This window comes from Diplotaxodon limnothrissa, linkage group LG16 (assembly GCF_057381915.1).
Source record: "Diplotaxodon limnothrissa isolate DT_005_m linkage group LG16, D_limnothrissa_male_GT1.1, whole genome shotgun sequence".
In the NCBI taxonomy this organism is placed as follows: domain Eukaryota; kingdom Metazoa; phylum Chordata; class Actinopteri; order Cichliformes; family Cichlidae; genus Diplotaxodon; species Diplotaxodon limnothrissa.
The window spans coordinates 7,382,928-7,393,437 of record NC_140611.1 but is presented as its reverse complement, the minus strand read 5'-3'; positions in this window follow the sequence as shown (position 1 = coordinate 7,393,437).

The following is a 10,510-nucleotide window of genomic DNA, read 5'->3' as shown; positions in this document are numbered from 1 at the left end:
GTAGTTGTAAGCAGCATGATAATATGTTAAGTAATCCAAAGTATTCAGAATACGTTAATCTCATCGAGTAACGTAACGGAATACGTTACAGAATACATTTTGGGGCACACTCTGACAAGCCAGCGCGCACACAAGCCTACATATTGCTCAACTTAGCAGGTCCCGAAGCTATAGAACGGGAGCGGTCTTTTGTTTACGCGCCAGTAGTGAGAGAGCCCGGCGATGGAGGACGAGTACTCATTCCTGCAGAATCGAAGGAGGATCCTGAGTGCCTCAAAAGGAAATTCAGAGAAATGTGCAGCCCTCAAACCAATGTCACGATGGAAAGACACAAGTTCAACACGCGGAATCAGAGGACTGGCGAGACTGTTGAATCCTATGTAAGTGATTTACGGATTAAAGCAAAAAGCTGCAGATTTGGTGATCTGAGTGAAGAACTAATAAGAGACAGACTAGCAGAGATGGGCAGTTGTAACGCGTTACTGTAATCTGATTACTTTTTTCGAGTAACGAGTAAAGTAAGGGATTACTATTGCAAAAACGGTAATTAGATTACCGTTACTTTCCCGTAGGAACACTGCGTTACTAAAACCGTGATTTTTTGCAAGAATGTCTCACGACAGTGACGTAAGCGAGTGCGCTGTTAGTGACAACAGCTGTGTGCAGATCAACAATGGATCACATATCGATTGTGGGAGAGAGTATGAGCGTGCAGCGTTTAAAGCGTGGAAGTACTGACCTTACCTTGAGTTTGATTCCATAAAAAGTGACAAAAACATTAGCGTCCATCGTGCGTGGGAAGAAAACTTCTTTTTACAGCGAAAAAACCCCCTTAAACTTCCAAGCAAGCACCAAGTGCGCAACGACGTAATGGGAAACTCACAGAGAAAGTCGCGGATTCTTCAACTGACCGCGGCACACCTGCACCAGGGTAAACCTCCGCCTACCGCAGTGCTGCTTAATAGGTGAAAATAGAGCAACAGGACCACTGAGTCTTTGACTTTATTTATGTTCTGCTGTGTTTTACTTGCATCTATTTGAAAGAGTGAGTGTAAACACAAAAAATATTTTATTTTATGTGCTGGAATGTGCAGAAAATAGGTTTAAATGTTAAACTAATTTATTCACCTCAGAGAATGTTGCATATAATTAAATTTTTGCTTGATGCATGAAGTTAAAAGATTAAAACTGATAAAACAAGTTAAAAAAAGAGATTTTTCCATTTGATTACATTTTGTATGATGGATTATGTAGAAAAAGTAGAATTGGGCTGAAGGATCTATCGCTTTATCACCTATTCAGGTTGTAAATTGTGTTTTTAAAAAGTAACTAAGTAACTAAGTAATTAATTACTTTTGAAAATAAGTAATTAGTAAAGTAACGGGATTACTTTTTTGGGGAAGTAATCAGTAATAAGTTACTGATTACTTTTTTCAAGTAACTTGACCAACACTGCAGACTAGTTTGTGGCATCAACAATGACAATTTAAGGAAAGTGCTACTGCGTGATAGTGATTTAACGCTAGCAAAAGCCATATCTGTCTGCCAGATTCATGAAATGACTGAAGAGTATAATAAAACACTTGCTTTTCCTCAACAATCTGCATCAAATGTTGATGTGCTCCAGCCCACATTTACAAGAAAGCACAGAGGAGATAAAATGAAAATACAAGGAGACAGGTCTGAAACACAGCATGTCACTAACTGTACTAACTGTGGGGGCGCTCATGCTGCAAAAAAGAGCAAATGTCCAGCTTTTGGGCAGCAGTGTCATGCATGCAAAAAGTGGAATCATTTTAAGAAACGGTGCAGAGCTGTTCAGCCTACCCAAAACGTAGCAAGACACAGAAAGTCAGTTCATCATGTGGAACCAGACCAAGCTGATGAGAGCGGAGATGACACATTCTACGTTGATGGTGTAAATCTGCAATATGCAATCCATGCGACTGATGTGCATGTGGAACACAAAGAGGAAGTTTTTGTCACCGTGCAGATTAATGGGATTCCTGTTGAAATGAAGGTGGACACAGGTGCTAAATGTAATGTGCTTCCCAAGAAAACGGTTAACATTATAAGAGCAGATAAAGAAATGAAAGCACACCCCAAGTCCGTTAACCTAGTAGCATTTGGAGGCAGCAAGATTCAAACCTCAGGTGTAATTAAGCTGCAGTGTTTTCTGCATGGGCAGCCACATGTGCTATCATTCTTTGTTATTAATGAAGATGTTCAGCCAATACTTGGACTATGTGCATGCAGAGAAATGGGACTTGTATCATTCAGCAATGACGTCCACCAATTGAGCATGTCTGCAGATGACCTGTCACAACAGCTTATCACAGAATACAGCGACTTATTTTCTGATGAGCTTGGGAGGTTGCCAGTCACCTATCGCATGACACTGAACCCAGATGTGAAACCAGTTGTTCGCCCAGCACATCGCATCCCTTTGGCCATGAAAGACAGGGTCAAGGCAGAGCTGGTCAGGATGGAGAAATTAGGCGTCATTACTCCCGTCTCAGAGCCGACAGACTGGGTGTCTTCCATGGTAGCCACCAACAAGAAGGGCAAAGATGAAATCGGGATATGCATAAATCCTTGAGATTTAAACACTGCTCTGAAAAGACCACACCATCCCATGCGCACAGTAGAAGAAGTGGCTGCAATAATGTCAAATGCTACTGTGTTCTCTGTTTTGGATGCTAAGAACTCTTTTTGGCAGGTGTCATTGGATCAAAAATCATCCATGCTAACCACCTTCAGCACTTGTTTTGGTCGTTTCAGGTTCCTCAGAATGCCTTTTGGTCTTAACGCTGCCAGCGAGGTGTTTCAGAGAGCCATGGAGCAGATATTCGCTGGGTATCCATGTGCCATCATTGTTGATGATATACTCATCGGCGGAAGAACCATGAAAGAACATGACGACAACCTGAGAAAAGTCCTTGATCGTGCCAGAGAAGTAAACCTGCGACTAAACCCATTAAAGTGCAAATTCCGGCTGAATCAGGTCAGTTATGTCGGACACATTTTCACAAGCGAGGGGCTTAAAGCAGACCCTTCCAAAACAGCCACAATCAGAGAGATGCCAGTTCCAACAGATGTCCAAGCCCTGCAGAGGTTCCTGGGGATGGTCAATTATCTTGGAAAATTCATTCCAAACTTCAGCCATCTGTCAGCTCCTCTGCGACAGCTCACACACAAGGACAGCGAGTGGATGTGGGACACACAGCATCAGACTGCGTTCGAAGCACTTAAAGAGCACATGTCTAATCCACCTGTTCTGTCATATTATGATGTCAGCAAACCTGTGACACTAACGTGCGATGCATCACAGTATGGTCTTGGTGCAGCTTGCTTACAGGAAGGGCGACCTGTGGCATATGCTTCACGTACTCTGACAGACACTGAAACCAGATATGCTCAGATAGAAAAGGAGCTGCTGGCTGTTGTTTTCGCATGTACAAAGTTTCATGACTCCATTTATGGCAAGCCTGTGGTCGTAGAAACAGACCATCAGCCACTGGTCACCATACTAAAGAAACCTATTCACGCTGCACCAGCCAGATTACAGAGGATGCTGTTAAGGCTCCAAAAATACAACATCACCCTCACATATAAATGTGGAAAACACATGTATCTGGCTGACACACTGTCTCATGCTCCCAACAGCTCCACTTTCCAGCAGCCTGAAGAAGAGGACAACTTTGATGTCATGACGGTGAGCTGCACCTCTTCTTCACGCCTGGAGGAACTTAAAGGACACACAGCTGAGGATGAGACACTGCAAGCGCTCAGCTCGTTCATCAAACATGGTTGGCCACAACGACTCCACAACCTTCCCTCAGCAGTTCATCCATATTTTCCTTTCAGGGATGAGCTGATTGTGGATGATGGCATCATTCTTAAAGGTTCCAAAGCCGTGATCCCAAAATCACTGCAAGGAGACTACATCACCATCATGCACAGAGGACATCCCGGCGTAGAAGCTACCAAGCGGAGAGCACGGGGGATCGTCTTCTGGCCGTTCATGTCAAGAGATATTGAACAAACAGTTACTTCCTGCTCGGTGTGTAACAGCACTAAACCTCATCAACAAAAAGAGCCCCTTCATCTGCATGAAGTTCCAGAGCTTCCTTGGTCAACTGTGGCTACAGATATCTTTGAGTGGCACTGTCAGCACTATTTAGTAGTAGTCGACTCATACTCAGGATGGTTTGAGATTGACCTGCTAAAGGATTTGACATGAAAAGACACTTCTCAGTTCATGGTGCTCCACACACTCTGATCTCAGACAATGGCAGGCAGTTTACAAGCCAGCGTTTCAAAGACTTTGCTTCACAGTGGGACTTTCAACATGTCACCAGCAGTCCAGAGTATCCTCAATCCAATGGGCTTGCTGAGAGAGCAGTGCGCAGTGCCAAACAGCTGATGGAGAAATCTCACAGAGATGGCACTGATGTATTTCTCAACCTGCTGAACCTCAGGAATGTTCCACGTGATGTGAACCTGGGTTCCTCTGCAGAACGACTTCTATCCAGACAGACTCGAACTACGCTCCCAATCACAACAAAACTGCTCAAACCACAACACCTTGAATCTGACAGAGTGAAAGCCCAACTACTCAACAAGAGACTGACTCAGAAGGTCTGTTATGACAGATCCAGCCGACCACTTCCACCTCTCAACGAAGGACAAGTAGTGAGGTTACAGACCCCACAGGGTTATGACCGCACAGGTGTGGTGAAGGAACTTTGTAAAGAACCTAGATCCTACCTGGTACAGTCAGATGGAAACACTTACAGGAGAAATCGCAGACACATATTGCCTGTGTCTGAGCCTGTTACTGTTCAGAAAGACACTGATCATCATTATGATGGACTGCAGGTTGTGGGTGAAAACAATGATGTAGAACAGTTTAAAGACAGCACTCATGTTGAGAGCTCTTCTGATGTTTTGCATTCTCCAAGACCTTCCAAGAGTGATGGTGTTTACAGGACACGCTTTGGTCGTGTGTGCAAACCAAATCCAAGATATAGGGATTAATTGGGTACTAGTTAAAACACAGAACATTTTCAGGTTTGATGTTTGAGCCAACAGTAACTGATGTCCACGCTTCAAGTTAAATTCTGTTTGAGGTGATTTTCAGTAGTAATCATATTTAACTTTATACAGCAAAATGATATTCTTGTCATGTTTATTTCTTCCATCTGGTTGCAAATTTAAATGTTCCTAAGGGTCAGCGTATGTCACCTTTTATGCTGTGATTATTATTATTCAGTATGCATTAAACTTTATATCCGGTTGGGGATGTACTAAAGAAGGGGGATGTAGATAACCTGCTGTTAGTTTGGTATTTTGTTCTAATCCGCTTGCCGTACCTCCGTGTAGGTGTGTGTATGTTTTGAGTGGTATAGGCGCCATTCCGTTATTGAATCCAAGCATGTAAGTTCTCTGCTGCTGTGCTGGTTAATAAAACCACGTTAACTGAGATTACTGCTTCATCATTATCATACTGGTGAACATACAACACTTCCCAACACTGTACGCAGCTAATCAACGTCGTTGACGTCCTTATATGCCGACACCGGTGTTTTAGCTTGCAAAGCGGCGTGGCTGATGTGCAGTGAAGCCACGTTAATGACAACTAGTGATGGGCTCTTTTTAGAGAACCGGCCCTTTCGGCTCGGCTCACTAAAAAGAGCCGGCTCTTTCGGCTCCCAACCAGCTCTTCAGGTTGTTTTGTTGCTCTAATTAATTTATTATTAACAACAATATAAAATTATGCACAAAAGGAATTACTAATGTAAATAAAAATGTGGTTTTATTTATATATGTTTATATATAAATTTTTACGGTGGCCCCTAGAGACAAGACACGTACAAACTCCAAAACATATTTCTAGCGTTAACTGAACTTCCAAAACAGCTACCTATATCACTTAAATTACACAATTGAAAGCATGAAAGCATATGTGTATTGTTTGTGTATTTATACACAAGCACTCATATATTCAAATAATTAAAAAAAAAAGTTAATTTACCTGTTACTACCACACACCAAATCCGGTCTTATGTAGCCACTAGGTAACAAAAGCTCAACACTGCCCCCTAGCATCCTGGAGCACTTCTGTTGTGTTTTGTACGTGTTTTTGACTGTGAAGGTTCTCAGTCAGGTCATCGTAGTCAAAGGAGCTTGCAAAGAAAAGCGTCTGGACTTCTTTAAGATGCTTGAAGACGTTTCACCTCTCATCCAAGAAGCTTCTTCAGTTCTAAGGTCAAATGGTGGAGAGTCCCAGATATAAACCTAGTGGGAGTTTCCCCCCACAGAGGGACAAAAGGACCCCCTGATGATCCTCTAATCGCCTGAGCCAAGGTGGGAAACTGGGTGGCTCAGGCGATTAGAGGATCATCAGGGGGTCCTTTTGTCCCTCTGTGGGGGGTCACTCCCACTAGGTTTATATCTGGGACTCTCCACCATTTGACCTTAGAACTGAAGTAGCTTCTCGGATGAGAGGTGAAACGTCTTCAAGCATCTTAAAGAAGTCCAGACGCTTTTCTTTGCAAGCTCCTTTGACTACGTGTTTTTGAGTTTGTACGTGTTTTGTCTCTAGGGGCCACTGTAAATATACTTTTATTTATTCACTCCACATAAAATGTAATAAATAAATCATATAATACAAAAACTAACTATTTACATTTTCAACTTTTAACTATTTAAATTTTCAGCTTTTTCCTTTTAAACAAATTTAAAGTGAAACAACACAAAACACTGCAAATCACAACACAATTAATTATAAATTAAAATATGAAAACAAAAAGAAGATGCACATTCTCTGTCATATGGACCTGCATGAATAAACTTTCTGAATCCTTTATCATCCGCAAATGAAAATAGTTGTGGATGATTACTATACCTTTCTAATGTGACGTTGTTTTTCCTGGCTCTCTTTCTCTCTCTCTCCCTCCCGCTCTGTTCCTGTGCTACTGCTAGTGTAACTACGCCCCCCCAGCGCAAAGCACAAGGCTCGCGTGCGGAGTGAAGCGGAAAAAAGTGTGAGAGAGAAAATAAAACACCAACGGCTCGCGTCGCTCTAAGAGCCGTTTCGTTCGCGACCGACACATCACTAATTACAGGGTGTACAACCATTGGAGATGTGAGCAGGACCGACGGAACAATTGACGGAAAAAGTGTGGACTTTATACCAGTTTTTAAATTGTGTTGATAGGCCTCGTAAAACCAGAGTTATGATAAAAATATCTGCAATGTTTGGTTTTCTTCCCGAATACTATCGTTGTTTATATTTACTGCGGGAAGAAACGGTAGAAACGGCGTTTTATAAGGAAAGCGCTCAAAGCCCTCTCCGCCTGTGAGCAAAAACAAAAACAAAAAAAACCACCCTAGAAAAATGTACCATGTTGACCAATCAAAAAATGATATGGCAACATGGCATTTAGTTGTTTAGGAAGGGGGGAAATCTTGTGTAGTTAGTGTGTAGTGTAGTCAATAGTTTTGTTGTGTGTGTCAGAACAATGAGGCGACTGCTGAATGTTACAGGTGTTACAGGAGTGATACATCGCCTGTTGTCAGGCCTGCAGGTATCAGGCTGTTGTTCTCCTTTATCACATAGTGGACAGAATTTATTTTTTGGAGTGGCACAAATGATTTGTGTGGCATCAGATTTGATGCAGAACATCTGATTGTTCTGTAAATAGTTCAAAATATTTATTTAAAAAACCACGTTGGCTGCAGTTTTAGGTAAACAGCTGCAAAAAACTTTGTTGTTTGCATAACTCAGTTACTTTTTTGAAGAAGTAACTATATAATTAATTGCCCAACATTGGTCATTATATACTGTATTTTGCAGAGAGAGACTTACAGGACTCTCTCCCAGACCAAAGACTCATACTCATAATACAAGTCAGAGCTTTATAAAAACAAAAAACAAAAAAAAAAAAAAACCCGAAAGAAAGTTGTGTTTTCAAAATTGGAATTCAAGTTATTTTTACTTCCAATAGTGTTAACATACTACACAGGTCATAAACAAGATTATTTTTTTACATTTTCATTGTAAGTGGACTGAAGCAGTTAATTAAAAGTAGTAGTTGATCATTTTAGTAAACCATGTAACTTGCATGGATTAGATGTGACCACGGTGCACACGTCTGCTGTTGCTCACAGTGGTCCGACACATGAAAAATTAGAGGGAACATTGACCGTGAGTTAGGTCAGTGAATTGTGTACTGTTCTGTAACTTGATCAAGTACTTATTCAGATGTTCAGCCACAGCCACTTTGTAAAGGAGGGTAATTAGGTTTGTTTTAATTAGGACCACACATGCAATAAAGAATAAACATTGCTGCCCTGTGGTGTTGAAGTAAATGTAAATGTGTGTGAAGCTGAATGGGCGCTGAATCCACAGAGCTGAACCTCCAAACATACAGGTGTTAATGCCTTGCTTTTGCTTTATGTCGTCAAACTCCAATGTTTGTGTAATTTTCTTCATAAGAAAGATGCAAAGCCAGTCAATGAAATAATCCTTTAACACATTAAAGGATATAACAGTTCATATAAACTCACCCTCCACTTTGCAGGCCATATTTTTGTAGTTTGACCTTGGTGGGCCTAGTGTACTATTAAATAGCCAAGTGTAATGTCTTTGTATCACTGTCACGGTCTGGCTGGCAGACCGTGGGGGTGTAGGGAAGGAGGACCCAGGCGCGGCGCTCTGTATGTAAACAGTGCATTTATTTACAGTGTATAAAACTAAACAACAATAAATCCCCGTGCTTTCCCCAGACTCCCGTGTCGTGTCTTCTCCCAGTGTTTGTGCTCTCCGCTCCCGTGTCTCAGCACTCCCCCGTGCTGGCTGCTGTCTGGCACTCCACCCCTCTCCTGGGGACACAATAGAAGCAGCCGTCAGGACACATAGAACCGTGGGCATACACACACTAACCAAGCACAACGGGGTGACTAACGAGAAGTCTCAAGCAATGATCCCAGGTCGGTGGGAGCTCCAAGACTCTCCTAAGTAGCTCCCCCGACGAGGCCTGATCAGCAGCAGGTGTGTGGCTTCAGGCGTGGCCAGTCCGTCAGCAGGGCCACACCCACCAGGCCTGAAGGCGCCCGCAGAAACACATACACACACACACACACAAGCAGGGAGAAAGACAGCAACACCAAATATACATACAATAATAATAATAATATAATTCATAACTGCTCAGGGATCCTGGGTCGCTCAGACCCAGGATCCCTGACAATCACAGCCTTATAAATACCTCCTTTCCTTCTCTGGCTTCAGTGGAAAATGTCATGTGATCAAGAAAAAGGGTTTCGAAAAAGCCAAAGGACCTACATTTTTTGATTAGTTATATACACCCACTTTGCTCGGTACACCTGCTTAGCCACTTGTTGAACAGGTACCTACCGTGGCATGGTGCCTGTTAGGCCGGTCTGACTATTTTAAACCAGCTGATCTACTGGGATTTTCCCACAGAATGGTTCAAAAAGAGAAAGCCTGAGCTTGTAGGAGGACAACAGTAGGTCAAACAACCACTTGTTACAACCAAGGCATGTAGAATGCACAACACATCAAACAACATTTGAAATACAGGGTGGGCCATTTATATGGATACACCGTAATAACATGGGAATGGTTGGTGATATTAAAGTCCTGTTTGTGGCACATTAGTATATGTGAGGGGGCAAACTCCTCAAGATGGGTGGTGACCATGGTGGCCATTTAGAAGTCGGCCATCTTGGATACAACTTTTGTTTCTTCAATAGGAAGAGGGCCATGTGACACATCAAACTTGTTGGTAATGTCACAAGAAAAACAATGGTGTGCTTGGTTTCAACGTAACTTTATTCTGTCATGAGTTATTTACAAGTTTCTGACCACTTATAAAATGTGTTCAATGTGCTGCCCATTGTGTTGGATTGTCAATGCAACCCTCTTCTCCCACTCTTCACACACTGATAGCAGCACCACAGGAGAAATGCCAGCACAGGCATCCAGTATCTGTAGTTTCAGGTGCTGCACATCTCGTATCTTCACACCATAGACTATTGCCTTCAGATGACCCCAAAGATAAAAGTCTAAGGGGGTCAGATTAGGAGACCTTGGGGGCCATTCAACTGGCCCACGACGACCAATCCACTTTCCAGGAAACTGTTCATCTAGGAATGCTCAGACCTGGCACCCATAATGTGGTGGTGCACCATCTTGCTGGAAGAACTCAGGGAACGTGCCAGCTTCAGTGCATAAAGAGGGAAACACGTCATCTTGTAGCAATTTCAAATATCCAGTGGCCTTGAGGTTTCCATTGATGAAGAATGGACCCACTATCGTTGTACCCCATATACCACACCAAACCATCTCTTTTGTTGTTCCAGCAGTCTTGGAGGGATCCATCCAATGTGGGTTAGTGTCAGACCAATAGCGGTGGTTTTGTTTGTTAACTTCACCATTCACATAAAAGTTTGTCTCATCACTGAACAAAATCTTCTGCGT